The sequence below is a fragment of the Rousettus aegyptiacus genome, unplaced genomic scaffold, assembly GCF_014176215.1.
Source record: "Rousettus aegyptiacus isolate mRouAeg1 unplaced genomic scaffold, mRouAeg1.p scaffold_m13_p_4, whole genome shotgun sequence".
NCBI classification, from domain to species: domain Eukaryota; kingdom Metazoa; phylum Chordata; class Mammalia; order Chiroptera; family Pteropodidae; genus Rousettus; species Rousettus aegyptiacus.
Window position 1 is genome coordinate 126,163,213 of NW_023416307.1, and position 16,208 is coordinate 126,179,420.

Consider the following 16,208-nt stretch of genomic DNA (forward strand, 5'->3'; position numbering starts at 1 on the left):
CCCAACTGGACTATAAGCTCCATGAGGTAGGAACCATATCTGGTTTACTCACCACTGTAAATTCTGCATCTAGTTTAATCCCTAGTACATAATTGAGTTCATCCCTAGTACATAATTGAGTTCACCCATGTAACAGGTGCTTTATAATTTTTTTTTTGTAAATGAATTGTTTAATAAGTGTTTAGAACAATTAGAATCCTGGCATATAGACGAGGGCCATACAAAACTCTTGAGACCACTGCAGCAGGATGCTGAGCTGAAGACAACATGTGTGTAGTCTTCTCTGGCAAAGAATGGTGCTGGACAGGCTTTATATTTGGTGGTCCATTAAGATGGGAATTTCTTTGGAGATAGTGCTATAGAGCCTCCTCCCCTCCACCTGCTACACACAAAATCCACAATTGGTGAGGGGGAGGGCCTTGTATTAGGAAACAGAAAGTAATCAGCCTTCTTGTGCTTTGAAGATTGTGAAGGATACTGATGCTTTTTCCACCTGCATTCATTGTCCTCTCGCCAATTACTGGGCTCCAGTTTTACTTAACTGACCATGCCTCCATTTTCCAACCCGTGTTATTCAAGGCGCACCCACAACACTGCCAATTCCAATTATGGTAACTCTCTTTCCCTTCAGGAATCCAGGACATGTTCCCATGGGGCAGACACAGAGATCAAACTCACAGTGGCCTTAGCTGCCTAGAACAGGGCTGAGTCTGGGCCTGAAAGTACTATACTCTTAAGAGTTGTGGCCCTGAGGCCTTCTTGTGGGAGATCCCTGTTAGACATTGTAGGGCTCACACTGCCACTGACAAGTCATTTGACCAATTGGAAAATACAGGTTGTCAATAGCGACGCCATGTGGCTGTAAGATACAATGACAATATTGGGACCGATGACGTCTGGCCTCCCTTTCTGGTGTAAGGAAGTTGTATTTTCCCTTAGGAATTTTTGGATAACTTAATCCCCTATGAGTTTTTTAAAATGGTGGCAGGGGCCCTATTTGTATATCCTCAACTTATTAAACCGAGAAAGAGTATTGAGCTGATAACCTTTTTTGGAAAAAAAAAGCAGCGATCATATTCGTACCCTGCAGAGCTGTTTTTACAGTTTTTACCTATATATCAGGATGCAAAAAAATTAGTCTTTAAGGCACCTAAAAAAAAACCTTTCCATTTTATGCCCCCTTTGAAAACTTGTCCGTAGTTCCATATCAGCTCCTGGATAAAGTTCCAGCTCCTTAGCGCATCTCCTAAGGCTTTCCTCTTCTGCTTCTTCAATGATGCAACACACTCATCTTTCTCAAGAAGCCTTCAGTAGGTTCCATTGTATCTGTAAATCATCTAGGAGTTAGGTTTCTGGGGATGGCAGATGTGAGCTGTAATAACAACAAAAAAAGCAAGGTTTACTGAGCACTTTTGAACTAGACATTATAATAATGTGCTCTGGAGTTATTTAATTTGCACTTGAAGTTTTCTCTAAATACCTTCCCTCCCTGTATTGCTGGAGAACTCTTATTCATCATTCAGAATCCTTCTTAAGTATTCCTTTAGGCTTACAGTTCTCAAGCTTGGTTGCACAGTGGAATCACCTGGGGCAGGTTTACTACCTGACCTTTGGTCTCACCGTGGAGATTCTGATTAAATTGGTTTGGGGCCTGAGCATCAAGTTTTCAAAGCCCTCCAGGTGATTCTAATGTTAAGGGTTGAGACCCACTGGTCTAGTGACAGATTTAGGTAATCCTTATCTTTCCCTTCTGTGCCCTTTACACCCTTCTCTGGTCATGACAGTACACTATATCTTAATTTCAAAGTATAATCCCATCTCCCTAACTAGACCTCGGGCGTCTTCAGTCAGCCGCCTCTGCATTTCTGGAGCCCAGTGTAGGGCTTGACACTTTTTGTGGAGATCTGGACAATGCTGAATAGAAGGATAAAATGTCATCAACAAACACTTATCGGAGTCATCTAAATGTCAGGCGCTGCAGTGCTCAACCAAGTCTCAATCATGCAGAACACCTGTCTGGCGTCGCAGCAATAGCTCACAGTCATGGCATGTGTATGTATGTGGAGGGCAGCCTGCGTTGGCCACGAGGCTAGCGCCGCACTCCCCACCCTCGCCTCACCTGGCGTTTTTCTGCAGTTTTCCGGTCATTTGAGGCTCCAGCAGAGCGATATAACAATTGCGAAGCCAGAGCGAGTTGCAAGTGCGATCGAAATGCGCAGGCGCAGAGGCCAAACAAGCAAAGCACCCTCGCGTCGGAGTTACCGGTAAGCCCCGCCCACAGCAGCGGAACCAACCAGAAGGCTCGGGACCGTCCCAGCCTCCCGTGCGGCCGGAGAAAATCGCTCTGGGCTTTCAGCCGAAGCGGAGCCGATCGAGTCCCTTCGACGCGCTCGAGCTCGATTGATTGGTCTGCCTCCCACGGCGCGGTAACGGTCGCGGAGGTGGGGCCCGAGGCTGCTAAGCCGGCAGGGCTGGGCTCGCTGCTGGTGGCAGGCGGCGGCTGAGGAAGGTGAGGGTCGCTTGGGCTTCACAGAGGCGTTGGCTAGAGCACCAATCACCGAAAGTGGCCTGGGCCCTGCAAGGGGTCAGGCTGATGATCCTTGTCGGGGGGCCCCCAGAGAGGAGCAGCCTGGGACGGGTTCGCGCCAATTAAAAATCCTAGTGTTAGGATTGGGGAGGTGACAAACCTGGTTTGAGCGCTGACTCTCCGCCCTTTGTGTTCTTTGGCATCTCAAATAACGTCTTAGCGCCTCAGTTTCTTCATTTATAGAATACAGCTGTTAATTCTTGCCTTGCAAGAAGGTTAAATGGGGTAGTAAGTGTAAAGTTTAGAATTGTCCAGTGGAGACTGGATTCTGGATAAATTTTAGATAATTACTCCATCCTCAAGAGTCGGCCAGAGCTGACCCCGCTCTACTTGTCCGTGTCAATGAGTCTGAAAAGGTTGCTTGGCTAGTAAAGACTCAGCAAAAGTGTAGGATGGTGGTATGTGCGAAGGGGTTGGTGAGTATCCGTTTCTCCAGTTTATTAGGCTCATGCCAGATTCGGGGACCTTTGATTAGATACAGTCTAATTTGATTCTATTAAGATCACAGGTGGAAATGTTAGAAGGCCAAGAGACCCGTAGCATAGAGACCAATCAGAAAGGGGTTTCTACTACTTTATTTTCTTGATAATATTAAACAAGTGCAGGTATTACCCATATTGGCTTCAGTCCTTTGCATGAGTTTTTCCCTTTCAGTATGCAGAGTAGACCCCGGCCTTTCCCGCTCCACCATGGGGAAGAATTCCCGACTAGGGGTTTTGCCTTAGTTTCTGACCCACCTTAGGGGAGAGGTGTATTCTAGACCCTTTATGTAACCTCTACTGGGGCAGAATGATTTGGTCGAAATGATATCCAGTCCTGACTCCATGTCTTTGTGGTAGATTCAATTCTTTTTAGGACTATTAAACAGCATGTTGGTATATTTTTGGAATCGAGTTTTTCCCTTTAATAGACAGCAGAGACTTTGAAAACATCGTATGTTCCATTTACTGCAAGAATGCGAAATGTATGCTTTTGAAAAAGCTAGTTACAGATTTTAATGTGACTCACTTGAGAAAGAACAGTTTCTTGCCATTGTTTGTTATTTCCAACGTTCCCCCTAAAAGTGAAAAATAGTTACATTTTAATGTACAGTGCATGTTACAGGGGCTTCATACCCGGAAAGTGCTGAAAGATATAGCTGTTTTGCTTCATTGCACTTGGCTTTCTATGCCAAGTACATATTCCTTCCCTGCAGCCCCTGTTCCCACAGTTTTTAAGGGTGTTATGATACTGCTAAAAGCTATAATTTCTGCTTTGGCTAGCCTTTGGTTTCACCTTCTTGAGACAAAGTTCCAGCTGTTTCCTATCACAGCCTGAATGGGGAAAGTCTGCTACAAACTACTGGCACGTTAATTTCATAGTGTGAACCTCTAAAAAGGAGGGCTTGGTTACAGGTGGAATTGAGACAGTTTTCTTCTGCCTTTGCCTTTTGCGTTCAGTGGTATTTGTCTCTCTGAGATTGCTCCTTTTTAGTATCCTTGCAAATGAGAATATTCTACCTTTGGAGCTAGAAGTCAGAACTGATGATAGACAATGATAGGTTTGGACCCCCTAGCAGGGAGAGGAAGGTTAAGGGAGAAAAAATAGGGAGAAGGCACATAGTGTTGAGCATTGGAGTCCATTAGTTACTTCAGTTTTTCCAGCTTTATTTCAGTGGTTACTGGTACCACAGATGCCTGCTCTGGGAATAACACAAGGCCATTCTTACTGTGAGGTTAAACATTTTAAGGTTTTCTGTGTTTATTTTTTTGGAACCTAGATGAAGATCCAGTTTCAGACGTGAGATTCACTGGGTGATCATTTCATTGAGATCAACTTGGATGACAGGTAAAAAGTGCAAGAAAAATGTGCTATGACTAAGCTATGTCTAATATAGCAAATGACTCTCTGGATGTTGGAAGGGTATGGGGAAGGCTCTATTATTTATTGACTACTAGGTACATTACATTTCCTTTTGACCTTCTGGTAATCCTATCATGTAGATATTTTAAACTCAGTTAAGGAAACTGAAGCCCAGAGACTAAGTAACTGTTTAAGATAACACAGATAGCTGGTGACCAACTCTAATCACCTCCTTGCTGTGTGCCAGGCACTCTATTTCCTTTCTATAAGCATACCTCATTTTATTGTGCTTCGCTTCACTGTGCTTTGCAGATTCTGCGTTCTCTACAAGTCAAAGGTAAGACCCTTCATAGACAAAATGATTACAACTTGCTGAAGGCTCAGATGATGGTTAGCATTAATTTTTTTAGCAATAAAAATTTTTTTAACTAAAGAATATGTATTGTTTTTTAGACATGATGCTATTGCCCATTTAATAGACTACAGTATAGTATACACATTTATATGCACTAGGAACCAAAAATTTGTGATTCACTTTATTGCAGTTATCTGGAACCAAACTCACAATAACTCCGAGGCATGCTTGTGTATTACAACAACCCCGCGAGCTAAATGCTTTTATTATCCTTATTTTATGATAAGGAAATTGAGGCACAGAGATAGTATTTTTCTGGCTGTGTGGCAGAATTCACAGGTCTAACCCAGACAATCTGGCTACAGAGCTATACCAGCTTTCTTTTGGTTAATATTTCCTTTACTTTTGTTTTTATTGTTATTTAACAATATATTCATTGTAAAATGAATCTTTATTTTGAAATCAAACAGAAAAGAACACACATACCAAATGTAAACCACCCAGGTCAGGGTATAGAACCGTGCTAGCATGCCAGAGCTGCTCCATTGCTCCACCCAATCACAGTTAATTCTGTACTCCCATTAGTGGCCATTTTTCTGAAGTAATAATTGCTTCATTGTGTTTAAAAAAGTTTTTTCACAAATGCATATTCCTAGACATTATAATGTAGTTTTGCCTATTATAAACAATATTTTCTCTCTGTTCCTGTCTTTATCTGGGTTATTTGACCTGTATATTCTGTTGCCTGGATTTTGCTGATTGTATAATCATGTACAGTTAAATATGTTCCTCTGTCTTGAGTCATTCCTGCACATTGGTGGATGGATTCCAGGCTGGATCAGACTCAGATTCTCTAGGCAATGGTGTGCAAGATCATACATAGGAGGGGCATAATTTGTCTTGCCTCTTCATGCCTATATCCATTGAAGGCCATGGATTGCAAAATAGTGGTATTTATAATTCTGTCATGTCTTTTTCACTATTTGGAATACTAGTCCCTTTATCATTTGGATAGGCAGCAGTATAATTTCTTTGAGACAGGCAACACGAATGCTTGATTTCTACCATTTATTCACCAATTTTCAAGATAATAAATCATCTCTTCTGAAGACATTTTTTAAGATCTGATATCAGTATAAGATCATGAATTTAAACATATTTGATAAGTTTAAGTTCATTGTATTATCATTTTTGAAACTCACGTCTCATCTTGGCCTGGGGGAACCTATTCAAGCCTGTCCTTTTGATATGACTCTGCTAGTCTTTGATAGCCTCCTTGTTGTCATATCTTGAAAGTTCCGTCCCCAATCTGAAATCTTCCATTTCTTTAAGAAACTGGTTTCTTTTAGAGGGAGATAGCATTTTAAGGTCATAGTCTGTATGTTAGGAATCCTGAGTCAGTCATCGTTTTAGGCTTTTCAGTAGATGGAGCTAGGATACCTATACTTAGATACACACATTAAAAATAAAATAAAACTGAGACTATAGAACTCATTCTTTAATTATTCTATTATATCTGTAACCTCTTTTTCCATACCAAAAATCTGGTTCTTGAGAACATAGGAGATGTAATTACTCTTTTATTCCATCTCATTACACAACAGTATCAAATTATATTACCGATAATACCACCAGTATGATTACTGAAACTTTTGTGCTTATGTTCTCCCTATTCTTCTCTCTTTTCCTTTTTTTTTTAAATAGTACTTTACATTGCCAGAACATATAGTTATTACATATTTTACTTTTTCCTTCTCAGCCCTTATTTATTCTTAGTCTTATAGGTATAAATTTAATGCTCACCACCAGAGTTTACGCTGATGTCTTTCTGGGCATTTTGATTACCTGATAATCAATAGATTCCTTAGGAAGGAGTATTCCCTGAGTTCATGCATCTTGATAAAAGTTTGTACCCTTTATACTTGCAGGTCACTTTTGCTGATATAAAATCTTTAGCTCATACTTTTCCTTGAGTTTCCTAAATATGTTACTCTTCTTTTATTGTAAAGCATTGGTATCAAAGTCAGATGATAATCTAATTTTTCTTCCCCTCGTAAGTCATGTTCTTTTTTTCTAAATGACCAAATAATTTTTTTTTTTTAACAGTAATTTGATCTGAATATGTCTTGGTGTTAGCTGTTCCGGGTCAGTATTCTCAAGTACTCGATATGCTCTTTCTCTGTGTAGTTTAAAATCTTATTTTAATTTCATGAAAAATTTATTTTTGAAACAGCTTTATTGAGATATATATGATATACAGTAAGCTGCAAAGCTGCACATAGTTAAAGTGTACTATTTGGTAAGTTTTGACATATACACCTATGAAGCCATCACCAGAATCAAGATTGTGAATATATCACTCCCCAAATTTTCTTGTTCCCCTTTGTAATCCATCTTTCTAGTCTCTCTGTTTGCCAGCAACCACTGATCTACTTTCTGTCACTGTAAATTAGTTGCTTTTAGAATTTTATATAAATGGAGTCATACAGTATGCATGCTTTTAGCGGAAGGGTGGTTGGTTTTTCAGCATAAGTTTTGAGGTTCACCCATGTTGCTGCACATATTAAGTTTATTCCTTTTTATTGCCGAGAGGTATTCCATTGGTAGATATATATCATAGTTTGTATTCATTCACCTATTGGTGGACATTTGAATTGTTTCCAATTCCTGGCTATTACAAAACTCTTAATGGCATTTATGTACAACTATGTGTGGACATATGCTTTCACTTCTCTTGGGTAAATATCTAGAAATGGAATTGGCTGAGTCTCATAGCAATTATTTAACCTTTTAAGAAACTGCCAAGTCCTTTCCAAAGTGGTTGTCCTATTTTACATTCCCAACAGTAGTTCATCAGCATTCCAGTTCCTTCACACCCTCACAAACACTTGGTATAGTCAGTCTTAATCATTCAAATAGATGTAGTGATTTCACATTATGGGTTTTAATTTGCATTTCCCTCATGACTTAATGACCTTTAACGTTTTTTCATTTGCTTATTTGCCACCTCTATATCTTCTTTGATGAAATATCTTTTCAAAATTTGTGCCCATTTTTAAGTCGGGTTATTTGCATTCTTACTGTCTTTTGAGAATTCTTTATATATTTTGTATATGAGTGTCTTTATGATTTGCAATTATTTACTCCTAGCCTATGATTTGTCTTTTCATTCTCATAAAGTGCTTTCAAAGAACAGTTTTCAATTTTTTGAATCCCAATTTGTTCTTTTATGGATCATGCTTTTGATGATGTATTAACATTTTTGCCTAATCCAAGGTCACAAAGGTTTTCTCCTATGTTTTTTTCTAGACATTAAAATGTTAGGTTTTAGATTTATGTCTATGATTCATTTTGAGTTAATTCTTGTGTGTGGTGTGAAGTATAAATCAAAGTCCCATTTTTGGGGCACAGAGATAACCAATTGTACCATTTATTAAAAAGAGTATCCTTTCTCTACTGAATCACTTTCACACCTTTGGTAAAAATCATTTTTCCATATATGTGTAGGTCTGTTTCTGGACCCATCTATTCTGTTTTATGTATCTGTTGGACACCAGTGCCATACTGTCTTGATTGCTATAGCTTTATAAGTCATGAAATCGGATATAGTATTCCAAATTTATTTACCTTTTTAAACGTTGTTTTCACTATTCTAAGTCCTTTACATTTCTGTACAAATTTTAGAACTAGGAAATTTTTCTTGAATTATTGTTTTTATTTTTGGTTCTGTTTTGTTGCTTTAGTTTTCTTTTTCAGTTACTTATTTGTGTGTTTGAGATTCTTTTGATATTGAGCATTTTCTTTCAGATTTCTTCATTTCATTTTTTAAATTATTCTTTAACCTCTGCTTCGCTTAAGACATTTCCTGTTTATTCTTATGTTTTTTCTTGCTTACTCTTCATTTCTAAAATAATTATTTAAAAAATATATCTAATTCTTTCCTGGGTTCTGTCACTTCATTTCCATATTTTTCTATTCTGACTTGTGTTATTCTTTCATGTCGTAGAGAATTTTCCTAATGTATTTTAGCTTGTTTTAAAATACTAGGTTATAGTTTTGATGTGTTTTGTGGGCTCATATCTGGTATGTTTTTCTTGTCTGTAGGGATATTATTCTCTTTTTTTATATTAACTTTTGTTGGGATTAGACCTTAATGCATTTCTTTACTCATTTCTATGTCAAGTTAGTTTTCCTGAACTTTTTTTCAATGAAACAGCTTTAATGAGATGTAATTCATATGCCTTACATTTCACCCATTTAAAGGGTACAATTCGGTGGCTTTTAGTATATTCATAGTTGTGCAATCATCAAAATTAATAATATTTTCTTAAGCCCTGAAAGAAACCCCACACGCATTAGCCATTACGCCTCATTTCCTTCTAACTCCCGCCATCCAAACCCCCGGTCCTAGGCAACCACTAATGTACTTTCCTTGTCTATAGATTTGAGGATATGGTTATTTTTACAATTGATCTTCTAAAGGACTAGTTGGAAATATACCATTCTATTAGCAATAGAGCACTGGTCTAATTGAATAAATGATTTAGGTTATGTTTCTGTTATACCCTAGACTAGATTTGAAATAACCATCTTCCACCAGAACCTTAGTGGAGGAGACTCCTGTCATTGGGAGGTTTCTTAGGCATGGGCAGTTGGCCTCAACCAAGGGAATTGACTTTAAATTTTATATAAAAGCTACAATAACTTGTAGACTAATAAAAGTTCAACCATGTTTTTCTCTATTTCTTTTCTTTTCCCTCTGCTCTTCTTCATCTGCAAATGGAACCCAGAGTGCTGAAATGTTGCAAGCAAAAATGAATGATACTACCATGGTATTTCTGTCCTAAGCATAAGCAGGAAGTGTCAAGGAATCTCATAGAACTTGTTCTCAATGATTTTTTAGCCGAATTTTTATAGGCCCATGAAGTTAAGTTAAAACTAACTTTGGATAAATGCCTCCGGTTTTTATTCTTTTATGGAATAACCCTTCAGTTCCTCTGAGGTTAACTATCAGCACTCCTCTCCCCTCATATTTAAAATTGTGATAAAATAGGCAAACTGTAAATTTATCATCTTAACCATTTTAAGTGTACAGTTCAGTGCTATTAAAATACATTCATAATGTGTTACCATCAGTACCATCCATCTACAGAACTTTTTATCCTGTAAAACTGAATCTCCTACCTGTTAAACAGTAACTTGCCATTTCCCCAAGGCCCTGGCAACCACTATTCTACTTTGTTTCTATGATTTTGATTACTCTGAGTACCTCATATGAGTAGAATCATACAACATTTATCTTATTGTAACTGGCTGATGTCCTCAAAGTTCACCCCTGTTGTATTACATATGTCAACTTACTTCCTCTTCAAGGCTGATGACATTCCATTGTGTGGCTAATGCCACATTTTGCTTATCCATTCATCTGTCAGTAGACGCTTGATTTGCTAATACAGTTTAGCTATTATATTTAGGTCTAATACAGTTTTGGTTTTTATATTTAGGTTTTTGATTCACACTTTCTGATTTCAAAACTCACTGCAAAGCTATAGAAATCAAAAAAGTGTTGGAACTGGCATAAAGACAGACATGAAGACCTATGGAGTAGAACAGAGAGCCCAGAAATAATTCCCTGCATATATTGTCAAATGGCATTCAACAAAAGTGCTGAAATCATTCAATGGGGAAAGGACAGCCTCTTCAATAAATGACGCTGAGAAAACCAGATATCCATATGCAAAAGAATGACATTAGACCCTTACCCAACACTATATACAAAAATTAACTCAAAATGAATCAAAAACCTAAATATATAAAGGGGATCTAATACATGATGTTCTATACTCACCTCATGTCATTTCACCATGTAGGTATATCATTTTATATTATCACAAGAGGAAGGGTGAGTATAGTACAATAAGATAATTTAATTGAAACCACAGTCACATAACTTTTATTATAGTATATTGTTTTTTTCTCCCTTTTTTATGTTTTAATTAAATTTATTGGGATGACATTGATTATATAGGTTTCAAGTGTGCAATTCTATAATACATCATCTGTAGTTTGCATTGTGTTCACCACCTAAAGTCAAATCTCCTTCTGTCATCATGTGTTAGATCCTCTTTACCCTTTTCTACCTTCTCTGTCCCCCTTTCCCTCTGCTAAACATTATACTGTTTGTGTCTATGAGTTTTTGTTTGTCTTAATTTATTGCTTTCAGTTTTATATCCCACATATGAGTGAAATCATATGGTTCTTTTTCCATCTGACTTATTTCATTTAACATGATATTCTTAAGATCCATCCATGTTGTCACGAATGGCATTATTTTATCTTATGACTAACGTTCCAGTATATATGTGCACCAAATCTTCTTTATCCAGTCATCTGTTGATGGACACTTTGGTTGTTTTCATTTCTTGGCCACCGTGAATAGTGCTGCAAATGAACATAGGGATACATATATCTTTACAAATAAATATTTTCAAATTTTTCAGGTAGATTCCAAGAAGATGGCTTGCTAGGTCATATGGTAATTCTATTTTTAATTTTTTGAGGACCCTCTATACTGTTTTCCATAGTGGCTATTCCAATTTACATTCCCATCAGCAATGTATGAGGGTTCCTCTTTCCCCCACAACCTTTCCAACACTTGTTACTTACTGCTTGTCTTGTTGATAATAGCCACTCTTACAGGTGTAAGGTATCTCATTTTGGTTTTGATTTGCATTTCCCTAATGGTGAAGTTGAGCATTTTTTCATATATCTGTTGGCCATTTGTATGTCTTTTTGAGAGAAGGTCTTGTTTAGATTCTCTGCCTATTTTTTGATTGGATTTTTTGTCTTTTGTTGAGTTCTTTATATATTTTGAATATTAGCCCCTTATATGAGATGTCATTTGCAAATATCTAGTTGGTTGCCTCTTTGTTATGTTGATGGTTGCTTTTGATGTACAGAAACTTTTTAGTTTGATATAGTTCCATTTATTTATTTTTGATTTTACTTCCCTTGCCTTTAAGATAAAATTTATAAAATCCTCTCTAACACCAAGGTCCATAAGTTTAGTACTTTGTTTTCTTCTATGCATTTTATTGTTTTGGGTCTTATATTTAGGTCTTTGACCCATTTGGAGTTAGTTTTGTGTGTGTGTGTATGGTGACAAATAGTCTAGTTTCATTCTTTTGCATATGGCTTTCTAATTTTCAGTATATTGTTAAAATTGTCCTGTGTTATTATCGTTCTTAATCTCTTTGCCTAATTTGTAAATTAAACTTATCGTAGGTATGTACGTGTAGGAAAAAACAGTATATGTAGGGTTCAGTACTATCTTCAGTTTCAGGCAATCATGGGGAGCGGGGTCTTGGAACCTGTCAGGGTGGTGAGGTACCGTAGTCTTCATTGTAGAAATCTTTCACCTCTTTGGTTAAGTTGATTTCTATATATTTTATTTTTCGAGCCTATTGTAAATGGAATTTTCTTAATTTCCTTTTTGGATTGTTTATTGTTAGCATATAGAAATGCAATTGATATTAGTATGTTGACTTTGTATCCTGCTACTTCGATAAATTTATTTATTAGTTCCAACAGGTAGGTAGGTAGATAGAGGTGTGTGTGTGTGTGTGTGTGTGTGTGTGTGTGTGTGTGTGTAATATTTTGGATTTTTTGCATATAAGATCATACCATCTGCAAACAAACAATCTTTCTTCTTCCTAATTTGGATGCCTTTTATTTCTCTTTCTTAATTGGTTTGGCTAGAAATTTAGAAAACAAGCAGCAAATGTGAACATCCTTGCCTTATTCCTGATGTTAGAGGAAAGGTTTTCAGTCTTTCACCATTGAGTATGGTGTTCACTATGGGTTATTCACATATAGCTTTTAGTATGTTGAGGTAGTTTTCTTCTATTCCTAGTTCGTTGAGTGTTTTTATTAAGAAAGATTGTTGAATTTTGTCTAATGATTTTGCAACATCAGGTGAGACGATTTTTTTCTTTATTTCATTAATTTAGTGTATTACGTTGATCATTTTTCATATGTTGAACTATTCTTACATTCCAGGAATAACTCCTGCTTGGTCATGGTGTATAATCCTTTCATTATGCTGCTGAATTTGGTTTACTAGTGTTTTATTGAGAATTCTCGCATCAGTGTTCAAGGAATATTGGTCATTAGTTTCCTTTTTTTTTATTGTCTTCATCTGACTTTCGTATTAGGGTAATGTTGGCCTCCAAAAATGAGTTAGGAATTTTTCCTTCTCTTCAATTTTTGGAAAATTTTGAGAATGATTGGTGTTAGTTTTTCTTTAAATGTTTGTCAGAATTCCTCAGTGAAGCTACTATGTCCAAGGCTTTTCTTTGTTGGGAGAGTTTTGATAACTCATTGAGTCTCCTTACTAGGTATAGGTCTAGTCAGATTTTTTATTTCTTTGTGATTTAGTCTTGGTAGGCTTTGTATTTTTAGAAATGTGTTCATTTCATCTTAGTTATCTAATTTGTTGGCATACAGTTGTTTATAGTACTCTCTTTTATTTTTCATCTGTATAATTGGTAGTAATGTCCCCTCTTTCATTTCTGGTGCCTCCTTAATAGTGTCCCACAGGTTTTTAGGTGCTGTTCACATTTAGTTAATTTTTTTTCTTTCCTTCCTTAGACTTAATAATTTCCATTGTCCTACCTTCAAATTTACTGATTCTTTTGCCTGCTCAAATTTGCCTTTGAGCCTCTATTGAATTTTTTTTTTTCAGTTATAGTATTTTTTAACTCCAGAATTTCTTTTTGATTTCTTTTTAGATTTTCCATTTCTTTATCGATGTTTCAGTTTTGTTAATATATTGTTTTCTTGACTTTCTTCACATCTTCCTTTAGTTCTTTGAGCACCTCTAAGATGATTGGTTTAAAGTCTTTGTTTAATAGATCTGCCATCAGGTCTTTTTTGTTTTTCAGAGACAGTTTCTGCTGCTTTTGTTTTTTGTCTTTTGTTTCTTTAAATGGCCATACTTTCCTGATTCTTTGTATGCCTTGTTATTTATTTTTTATTTATTTTCGAAAATGGGCATTTGAATCTAATAATGCGGTAACTCTGGAAGTCATATTTTCCTTCACCAAGGTTTGCTGGGTTACATTTTTATTTATTTATTTACTTTTTAAAATTATTGCAGGCTATCTCTGCCCTGAAGATCAGCCTGAGGTGTAAACTTAAGGTATTCTCATGTCTTTTTCAGTGTGAACATTTCCCTGGTCATGTGCAGTAACTTTTTATTCCTCGTGTGTGCATTTTCTTTTAAATGTCCTAGTCTTTAATGTCTGACTCTCAAAAGGAGGAAAAAGGAAATGTGAAGGGGAGAAGAAAAGAATGACAGTTCTTTAAATCCCCTGGAAGTCACTTTAGTTCACTGGAGTGGTAGGGGCTTATAACAGTGGGAGTAGGCGCAGTAACTATTCCTGCTTCTTTGTCTTCTCCTCCAAGATCAGAAACATTAATCAGAGATTAAATCACAGAATCCTGATATTTGGAGGAAGGTTTTGTTTGTTCGTTTGTTGTGGCCCACAGACTTCCCTCTCCTGTTGCTTTTGTGTACTGCTTGAAAATATGGTAGATTGTTTTCTGAGAATTCCTGGCTCTGTTCCCCATCTCATTTCGATCTTAACCTACCCTTCCTTGCTGTCTCTGCCTTGCTCAATTTTTATTACATTTCGAGAAGTTTCTTTTTATTGTGGGTCTTGTCTTGGAGCCCCGGCATGTCAGTTTTAAGTGTTAAAGGTCTCCAACATTTTCAGTCCTTCTTGTGATAAGCAAGAGAGGGCGAAAACCCCTTCCAGTTTTCCCTGCTGTTTTCATATTAGTGTAATAGTGAATATTATCAAATATCAATGATTTGGGAATCCTCTTGTTCTCATAATTGTTAGATATTGTATATTGCTTTTTATGTCTTCCTAAACAGATGCTGATACCCGGAAGTTCTTCTGGCTGTTAGTGATTTGTCCCTACACACTTATATTTTGATGTTTGTGGTAATAACTTACCACTGAGTTTTGATATAAATATTGTTCTTTGTTTTTGTCTTTTGTTACCTAGTTGCTTCTCTTTTTATGTAGAGATCGAGATTAAACTGTGCTGTTCCCAAGCTATCAATCCTTTTTTTTTTTATTCTTTTATTTTTACCATTCTGTATGTTTATATTTTATAGACTTTCAATGGTTTAGATGTCTTTTTTCCTTCAACAATATATAGGTTTTTTTTTTTTTAATTCAGCTTGTCAGTCTTTTTTAACTGGAACATTTAATCCATTTACATTTAATATAATGACAGATGTGAGTTTAAGTCTACCGTATTATATTTTTGTCTTTGTTCTCTGTTTATTTTTCTCTCCTTTGGGATTCATTTTTATTCATCATGATTTCTTTCTCCCCTTTATGAGTTAGGAAATTACACATTTGTGTTCTATTCTTTAGCTGTTATCCTGGAAATTCTCAAGCATCCATAACTTACAAAAGCCTGGTGATAATAGATTCTTAACCCTTTTCCTAGATTATAGATAAAATTAGAACACTTTGTTATTCTATTTACCTTACTCCTAGCTAATATATTTTTGTTGTGTATTTTAGTTATATTTTTTAAACTTCATTATTACTGCTAAGAAGTTAGCTGACATTCCAACTGTCACTCCTTTGAAGATAATCATTTTTTCTGTAACTACTTTAAAATTTATTTCTATGTCTTGATTTTTCTCTAATATGACAGGTATGGTTTTTTCCCTCCTTTTATCCAAATGCACTATTACATTGGGCTTCTAGACTTTGGATTTATATGTTTCATTGGCTCTCAAAACTTCTTAGTTATATCTTCAAATGCTGCTTCTGCTCCATTCTTTCCTCTATTTTTTGGATGCCAAGTTGCATCTCTTTTGTGTTTTCCTGAATGCAGTATAGAGAACTGAAAAGGTGGGTAGTCTCTTCTAACTTCCTTTCTAATTCATTTACTTTTCCTTCTGCTTTAAGCCTATGATTTAAGATCTTAATTTTAATTATTGTAATTTTTTTGTTCTATTTTTTTTTTTTTTTACAATTCTCTGTCAGAAGTTTCAAGTTTTTATTTTTATTTCTTTGAGCATTGTAACAGTTATTTTACAATCTGTGCCAAATAATTGCAACATCAGAAGTATTTCTTTGTTGATTAGTTTCTTTTGACTATTGCTTTTGTTCTCTTTATGTTTTATTTCCTATAGGAGTTGGTTATCTTTGACTGTTTTCTGGATATTGTACTTGAAACATTTTTTGTGGGCATAATTTGAGGCCTTTTCCCCAAGATATCATTTGCTTCTGCCAGGTCCTTGGAGTACTATTAACTTGGACCTTCTTGAGATGCTGGAATGACATAGAGAAGGGAAAGCCAGGTTTCAGTTCATAGGAGAGGTGGTTTACTTCT

The 16,208-nt window shown here is 36.2% G+C and overlaps 1 protein-coding gene across 7 annotated transcripts in view; it reads left to right on the forward strand.

Annotated features, from left to right (window-relative positions):
- Positions 1 to 2,371: 2,371 nt before the first annotated feature.
- CEP70 (centrosomal protein 70) overlaps positions 2,372 to 16,208 on the forward strand; it is a 62,846-nt gene continuing 49,009 nt past the window's right edge. For 6 of the 7 annotated variants that reach the window (XM_016151194.2, XM_016151198.2, XM_036219323.1 and 3 more), the window contains exons 1-2: positions 2,373 to 2,509; positions 4,347 to 4,414. The gene's annotated coding sequence lies outside the window, so the exon portion shown is untranslated. Of the gene's footprint in view, positions 2,510 to 4,346; positions 4,415 to 16,208 lie in introns of all 7 variants that reach the window. The other variant, XM_036219320.1, reaches the window with a different exon arrangement.